Genomic DNA, 9,324 nt, shown 5'->3' with positions numbered 1-9,324 from the left:
TGGCCAAAAAGAATAAATAATTAAATAAATGCCAACTTATTTTATCTTGCTGTGGACAAAACAATTTTTACTCATAATTACCACCTTGCCGCAGAAGCTTTTATATGCTGCAGAGTGATACTGCATCACCAGACAGAGCAGAAACAAAAGTGAGGCCAGCCAACATAGAAATGACTGCTTACTGGGGACAATAGTATGAAAGAAAGCAAAGTACAAAGAGCAGACACTACTTCAACATAAAAAGGACAAGTTTAAGAAAGTAAGCATTAAAAATGAGATGTGCAGCTTCACCTCAAATACACTCAGCATTAAAGAGCGTGTCAGGTTGTCTTGGTCACTGTATCAAGGAGAGTTTGTCTCACAGTATAGCTGTTTGAGGACTCTCTGGGTATTACTGTAATTGAAGGGATGTCATAAGCAGTGCTTTGATATTCTTCACTGTAGGGTCCAGAGAGAGAGAAAGAGAGAGAGAAAACGAGAGGGAGGAAAGACAACAACTCCCAAACAGCCTCTCAGCCACAACCTTGAGAGTGATATTTAAACACTGCCAGAGAAAATATGCAATGTTTTCTCTGCAAGAGGGAAAAAAAAGGAGGGATTAGATGAAACTGATACAGCATCAGAGGCCAATGTTAATACTCACATAGTGATCCTGTTTGACTTAGCAGTATGGTCTGTATGTCTGAAGTTGACCATTTTCATGTCACAGTTCAAGGTAGACATTCAAAGGCTAAAAAGTAAAAGTGTGGTAGGCCAATGAAAACAAGTTTCGTCTCCATGGATGCCAAAGTTCCACTGACAACCAGACTTAATGTAATTAAGGCAGATGCCTAAAGCTGCTGGGCAAAATGCTTCAAAAAGCAATTTTTATTTAAATATATCATCATAAAACAGCTATTTATGCATTCAGACTTAGAGGAAATGCCGTTAATTACCCGCAGCATAAACTTGAACTAGCCGCAGTCACAGAGGGAACCTCCATCATACCACGAGAGGATGACATGACAGGCCAATATCCGACTTTTAACAAGAGACCAGTATCAGCCTGATATACGGGTCTAACACCGGGAGAAAGAAGGGAAGGAGAAAGAGGAGATAAATGAGTGAGGGGAGAGAGACGGTCAGAGGGGCAAGGATAATGAGGTCAAAACCATCGTCATTAAGCCAATCAGAAAGATTGATGCACAGGTCGGTGGCCTTGCCTACTAAAATGAGGCAATCAGAGATCTGGATATTAAATGTTCCTTTTGGGCACTGTATGAGATTGTGCCTGAGGTCATTTAGGTTTTAATTTACAGTTGAGCTGTGTAGTTTTTAATTGCTAATCCTGCCAAACTTCCCAGCGTTACACAACCACAAGTCTCAGGCTGTTCACCTTTTTATATCTACTCCATCACACAGGCACATGACACGGATATATGTATGCATGTGGTGAGCGCAACCGACTGGTACAAACAATGCAAAGAAGTGTGAAATAGGTGCCTGTCAGCCACTGGCTTCAGAGACATTAATTCAAACAAGTCATTTCAACAAAGCTTTTGTCAAGAGAGTCCTGCTACTGACAGGAGATGTTAGAGTGTAAACATGAGAGACTCCAGAACAATCATGTACAGTGTTTGTAAAGGTAAACATATGTTCTTCAAGGGAAAAGACTTTAGTTTTACTTCCATCACAAGACTGGTGGGAGAATGAACGATGGGATACAGGTGGCTGCATGAGGCCATAACACTGTCAACTAGCATTCTAGTCACTAAATGTCCATGCTGTGGAGCCTCTGAATGACTTTAAGAGACTTTGTTAGACTAAAAAATGAATCCCAGGATTCTTGGATTCATTACAAATTATTTCTCTTATTACTATGGTCTTGGGGTTTGGGAGCCTAAGGACTTTAGTTCACAATCCCTGCAGCTAATTAGCCGTATTCCTCTTGCAACCCGCATTTCAATCAGTCCCTCGTCTTGCTAAATGGCTGGAATGAAAAGCAGCAGCCTTTATCCTCTCCCGAGAGCCACTGCTCCACACAATCAACAGTGTGTAGCTGTAGACCCTCCTCCTCCTCTGCCTAAGCAAGCACTTCAAACATGGGTCATTTCACCCCCTAGTGTCATGAGGCTGTTATATCATCCTCCGGCCTGTGTAGAAGAAAGGGAAGGTACACTACTAGAAGCAACACTGCAGGAGGATATTGCACCGTAATTCTATACCATGTTACCTCCCATATTAACTGTTCATGTTTATCAAAACAAAGACATTGTTTGCAGTATCCTACATGCTTAGGCAGTATAAAACAGAATTCCTGCCCATGCTCAATATAATTCACTATGTTCAATATATTCACCATTCACCAGGAAGCTCTCCATTAATGGTATTGTGCAATTAAATCATGTTTCATGCAAGGTCACAAAGATGAGAGACAGTTACTCTAATGCAGCCATTGCACTCTGAAGGACACCAGTATGACAGTAAACTAGGCAGTGATGAAACCTGGATGGACTGGCGGGCTTTGTGTCCACCTGAAGAGAGGAGCAAACACATTTAGTCAGGACAAACAGGAAGTGGAGGCCAGCTCTCTCTCTCTCTCTCTCTCTCTCTCTCTCTCTCTCTCTCTCTCTCTCTCTCTCTCTCTCTCTCTCTCTTGCTCGCTCTCTCTCTCTCTTTGTGTGTGTGTGTGTGTGTGTGTGTGTGTGTGTGTGTGTGTGCGTGCGTGCGCGCGCATGTGTGTCTCTCAGTTTGCTCCAACAGGGATTTAACAATGAATTAGGCAAACATCAGCTACAGAAACAGCCCCATTTCTGTAAATAAACATTTATCCACTAGGCTATGGTCGAACTAAGCTGATAAAACACAGTTAAGGTGAAGGCATGTGCTTGGTGATGTCGAGGTCTCTATTCTGGGGATTGAAATGTGTATAATGTATGTATGTTTGCTCAATGTGTGTACGTATGTTGGTGTGTACACAAGAGTTTGCTCAATATTTTCATTATAGAATTAGTTAAAATCATTGTCTAATTTAACCTTTTTGAACCGTCTGTCCGCTGTGATGAACAGTAAATATTTATTCATTCCTCTAAGTGGAAATGTGTAGTTTTAACTAAGACTTTAACAAAGCAATCAATGTCAAGGTTTAACTTACAATATAAGCTGTCAGGTGACAGAGTGAGCCATGGCAGAAGAGAAAGCAGGATGGGGGAGTATTTTGCCTTTTTACCATTAATTAATATTCATGCAGATATGAGTGTGGACATACTGAGTTTACCTGACATACATTTAGCTTAATGTCCAGCACATTATGTGTAGAAATAATATTAACAGGAGGCTATGACAGTATTTTTCTGATGTTATTTTTATAGTTAGCACATAATTTCAATCATCAGGCAGTTTTTTTCAATTAACTGTAACTTTAGAGATCAATTAAATATTCATATTATTCAGCTTAATCCTTAAGATTTCACTTTCAGGGTACTCGGCTGCAAAGATTTTTGAACTTCTTGTTAATTAGGAGCAAAGATTCAAATGCAGGATACAAACTCATGTCATGACTGGATTAATTCCATAAATATAGACATTAAGAAATAGTTTCTGCCCATTTACAAACTGTTAGAAATAGTTATTAAATGTCAAATGCAGGGAAAGTTCAGGGAAAGTCGATAACAACGGAGAGGTGCTTTTTGTGGAAGAAGCCTGCGGTGGGCAGAGGTGCTTTTTGTGGAAGATGACATGCAAACCACCAGATACTACATCTGAGATGCCTCCTAATCAAATTACTATACAACAACAACACCAGCTGACATTAAAAGTTTTATTTAGCCTCATTTCTACACAGGAGAGGACAGGAATAAACAATAAGTCGGTGTTTGAAAGGGTTAAAAGTGCAGCATAATCATTCAGCATGTCTCACAGGTTGAAGTAGTCTGTGCATTCATGTGCAAGTGAAATGCTGCCATAGGCAACCAGCATACTATCAGTCAGGTCTACAAACTGCATCATATCCATCATTTCAGAGGTGGACACTATTGACACATGGGTCATGCGTGTGCATGTGGGTGCCATATACTGCATTAATTTATTGAGTCTCTGACGTATATATATATAAAAAAGACAAGTCACACCATTTCGTCAATTATCAGAAATGTCACATCTGAGATTGGCTGTTGTTACCTGCCATTTCCCATCTCCAGGGGACAGTAATTGTCATTGTTGAGTTCACGTGGCGATGTTCTTCAGATCCTCACCATGACAATGGCTTTGGCTTTGACAGGTGGATGACAGGGAGGAGGAAGAAGGTTACGTTGCGGTCCAGGCTAGATCAGCCTTAGACCACCATGCCCCAGTTCCCCAACACACAGACACACACATACATGCGCATGACACATACACTGACTCGTCTCCCGCCAGCAGGCCACCCCTAATCGTGATGGAAGAGCGCTGTGGCAGATCGAAATGCCTGCAGATGACAAGGTGGGAATGGATTGGCCACCGTGCCCTTGTCATGTTGCTCCATCTGCAGCAAAGAGAGGACGACAGATGGATTCCATGGCAGAGGGCTGGGTGGTACAGACAGGTAGGAGAAGACAGACAGAGATCAATCGAAATGACATTAAATGAAAGTAAAAGCGGCAAGAAAATTGTGATTTTTTAAATAAATAATATATCTGTTTGAGTATACACACTAATATATTTTCTGTGATTGGAGACTCTTCATACGCTGCAGCTGAGTTGAGTGACTTCAAGTGGAACATTTAATGTAGAATGTTTGACTCTGAATTTCCGTTGCCTAATTGGAAGTTTTCATACCCTTCTGACTGAAACAGGGATACGATTTATGCTCGCAATTGGGCGGCATTGGCGAAAGGAACAAATTCTCAGATTTGTCTGTTTCCTTTTACTTTAGCCTCGTTTTGAACTGTCCCAGATGATTCCCACAGAAGACCTTAAAGAAGCAGTTGTGCACTGCTCTCTATAGAAGGTGGAGAATTTAGCCACACATACACTGCCATTGCCAAACCAACCAACTAGTCCTCATTATTGAAGCCCTCTGTCTTGTAAGGCTGTCTAAATTTGACTAAAACGATGCATGATTGTTCCTTATAAAAGAAAGAAAAGATATATTAAACTCTTAATTCACCTTAATTGGGAGAAGAGCAAGAGAGAGGGTGGATATCAGAGAAGCAGTGGTAAGAAAACCTCCAAAAAACAGTCATTACTGGACAATAGAAACTCTGGTCAAAGGTGGTGGAGCTGGTTGCTATGAAGCTCATTTCTAAAACGATGAGCTATTTTCCTGCCCATAAAATCACAATAACTTGAAGGGAATACTCAATCCAAAAATGTAGGTGCACTTGGCCCAAAAATAGTTTTTGGGCCAAGTGCAAAAAGAAAAAATAGATGAGACAGTGCCAAACAGGGCTACCTTACCTTGAACCGTTGAGGACATTTGGTTACAACTTTCATTAGGCGTTTGCATCAGCTCTGCAGGTGACCTGCACATGATTAAAGGCTTTAGGGTTGTATCTTGAACACATGATAACTGCAGTTGTCAGTGACAAGCAGCATAGCGCCTCCCCTTTCTTTATGCAAAGGAAAAGCCTTTTTTGTAAGCATGTTTCTTTTCTTATTTTTCTTAGAAAGATAAAGTACTTCAGTTCTTTTCTCAATTGTTTGAACTCTTTCTCTGGAAATGATTTGTTAGTGATTCTGAACTCAGGATTCCTACAAGTGAATTAACAGTGAACATATCACTGAAGGCCACTTCTGTGCTGCTGGTGCTGGAGGGTGTACTTACTTACTGTGGAGGTTACCTTATATCTACCTACACAGATTGTGCTGCTGAGCCCTTTCTATCCCTGGCAGTCTTTTGCAGGTCAGTGATCTCCCATTACTACTGGGAAATCTGAACCATGTTCCTAACAATCCTTTTCCTTATTTAGCTGGGCTCCAGCACCAGATAAGACCAGAATAAGAGAGTCCCATGAGGGGAACAGTCCTGTACTTCACACTGGTAGGAGAGATCATTCACATTCTGCTTCCAGTTCAAATGGTGCACTCACCAAGAGGACTTAGTGCATATTCCTTAGCATGGACATCTCCAATCCACATATGGAGCGAGGGAGAGGGTGAAGGAAACTTTTGGGATTTTTATTAAATTAATTCCAATTAAAGTGCATGACCCAAGTTTTGAGGAATATGGGAGTTGTCACTCACTCATAATAGTCTCATCATCACTGGCAGCCCAGTTAAAATAGAGGTCTAATGTTTTAATTAGTTTCAGAAGTCTGTGGAAAATGCCAGAGTGCTTATGATCCAACCTTTATGGGATAATACTCAGTGAGCTGTTGCCCAGGATTAACAGTGAACATAGGCAGTGAACACGTTGCACTGGTGTGTTTTTCCTAAGGTGATGTGGTGGCAAATGCTGAGAGGCAGGTTAATGTTGTTTCTCCTCCCTGGGGGATTAATCACCTGGTCTCATAACTACAGAACCTGCCAACAGAATCATCCCGGAGAGATAGGGAGACTCTGCCAACAGCAAACCCGGGAGACAGCAGGGGAAACAGAGAGATTGGAGGAAAGAGAAATTAGCTGCATGCATTTTGTCATACTACCACAACATATTTTTGTGACTCAGTTTGTCTGTCTGTGTGCCTGTCTCTATCTGTTTCTTTCTCGTCTCAGTAAACATGCCATTTTTTTTTTTTTACCCATTTAACCTAGTTAAAAGCAAATACTGAAATACTGTTGTGCTGGCTTTAGTGATGGAGAAATTGTGGTTTGATTCGTTGTTGAATTCGTCAAATTTCCATACGACTTTGAGCACAAATTTGAGCCCTCAATGTCTTCTGGAATATGTGTTTTTGTCTTATGATGAAAATGTCCAAAAAATCAGGGAAGGTATAGTTTTTAGAGCCCAATATATCCGCCATTTGTCATGTTACCTGTCAGTGAGACAGGCTGTTGGGCTTGCTCAATATTGTACAGACAGGGATTGGATGTCAGAGAGAAAGAAAGAAAGAGTGAATGCAAAAAGGAGGGAGGCTTTCTAAAACAACATGTCAAATTGAGATCGAAGCAATCCCATTTGTTCCTGTTAGCTGGGCGTCTCTCATCGACATCTGCTGATGAGAGTTTGTCTTGGAAGATGTCCTTCATTTCACCTCCCAAGGTCTCTCCCACTACTCCCTCCCCTCTCCTCCCGCTTTACACTCCTTTCCCTGCGTTGAGATCATAAATTGCTGAATATAAAGCCTTGTTTCCAGTCCGTTAGACGCGCCAGCCGATGCCAAGGGCCTTCACATCCCCTTTTGCACCTCTGAAGGCACTTAGGTGGAAAAATCTGCCTCTCTCTCCATACACCCTTGTCTCTGATATGTGCATGCATCATTCAAGCAGCAACCCACACCCCAGCTCGAACCACGTCCCCCCACAAGGCCATGTTGTTGCTTCGCCATCTATTGTTAGGAGACACTTGCTTAGAAAACCATAGATTAACAAATGGCTTCTCCAAAAAATAACATATATCTTTCCTGACAATTTATCCCGTAATGGCCCTGTGTTTGAGAAGTCATTGGTACACATGCAGAATGTGTTGAAATGACCAAATCAAAGAAATGAAAACTATTAAGCAGAAGTCACAGTTGATGTTTCTGAAGTAATTTCAATTTTACATTGATAATCCCATTTTGAGAATTTATTGGCTCAGTAATTTGTAGCCCTCGAACAAGCATGGGGGTCATTCTGAGGTGTTTGTGTGGCTGTTCTTTTACACTACATACAATTTATAGATTTTTTTTTTTTCTTCTTCATCTCCCGACCAGACTTTGATCAATCATCTTACTTCACGCTCACGCTGGCTGGATGCATTGTAAAGATTTGAGAGAAGTTCACAGTTACCCATAATCGTAGATCACAGTTGCATTGGGTGGCTCTGGTCTTGTCCAGCTGTCGAAGTGTGACTGAGCGAGACACTGAAACCAAATTGCTTCCAACGGGTGAATAGAAGACAGATTGTAGAACACACACACAAAAGACCGTAACAGCCCTCCCTGTGTAGCCTCTCGTAGACCTTTACTCTTTTAGTGTGGAATGAAGGCACTGACCACACGTGTACGTATATGTTCAAAAACAGATATTCTTGATTCTTAATATTCTCTGTTTCAAATCTCTGTTTTAATGATCTAAAATACCATTGCATGTGGACAAGAGGCCCAAACGCAGAGGAACCAAAGACATCTCATCAGTCAGATTAAATGAAGACACCTGTCCTTTTTTTTAATTTTCCTAGCATGATTGTTTGGTCCTCATGCTGCTCATACTGTAAATATAAAACACATTTGGTTTTATTGAGGCAGCTGACCTCAACGGGTGAGTCATTTGTTCAGGTTAATGCAGAAACCGTAAACCCTTTACTCGACATACTCTTTGCAGTTCGGCAACATGGAGTCCAAACAAGATTATTACTGACATGGAGCAGCCTGACATTAACTGGTCCAATAATACTCATGCATTTTCCCAGTGATGGGTACAACTGATGTTTGGCTTTTTTCTGATGTGGCCCCACTTAACACTCGCCATGTGTTTTCAAGAGACTGTGCTCAACAGTGAGGCAAATATTCTGTGGTTTGAGTCTCAGGCTAATCTCTGCACAGTGAGGTGTAGATAAAGCAGAGAGGGACAGTGGAGTTATTTACTGGGAATTGTCACAACTCAGTGATCAAACCACAACGCAGATGTGGCACGACCTCTATAAACGAATCACTGCACTCATAGTACATACGCACAACAACCCTACCCCGCGTGTGTGTGTGTGTGTGTGCGTGCGCGCGCTGTGTGTACAGATGCCTGTTTAAATGATAGGTGCCACACCACTGCTCCCTGCTGAACACACAAAGAACTGAATTGTTGTCTGGCTGACACTGTGAGACAATTTCAGTGTCAAATAAACACTTATGAATCTCACCTTGCAAAGGCAATGTAGGTGTTGCACCCTTTGTCGCTGCATGGGGACATTTTAGCAGAAAGGTGGCTTTGGTGTTTAGCAGAGAGAGCAGTCAAGCTACAAGTTTAGATGAACTATCTTCCATTAGTAAAGACAGTGTGTTCAACCATACCATGCAAGTAGAAAATAGATTTTTCTATTCATCCCTCTTCAGTGTTATCTTCATATGGAATATTAATGCTGAGATAGAGAGAGGAGAGTATATTTAAGAAGGTTAGTGACTAAATGAACCTGATAGCACTTCATGTCAGGTATTCATTTTTCACCAAGGCCAGTAAATGATGTAAAAATTAGTTATGTATTTCTCTCTCATTTTCTTGCAGTCTACCTCA

The sequence above is a fragment of the Chaetodon auriga genome, chromosome 13 (assembly GCF_051107435.1).
Source record: "Chaetodon auriga isolate fChaAug3 chromosome 13, fChaAug3.hap1, whole genome shotgun sequence".
NCBI classification, from domain to species: Eukaryota; Metazoa; Chordata; class Actinopteri; order Chaetodontiformes; family Chaetodontidae; genus Chaetodon; species Chaetodon auriga.
Note: the sequence above shows the minus strand (reverse complement) of the source record.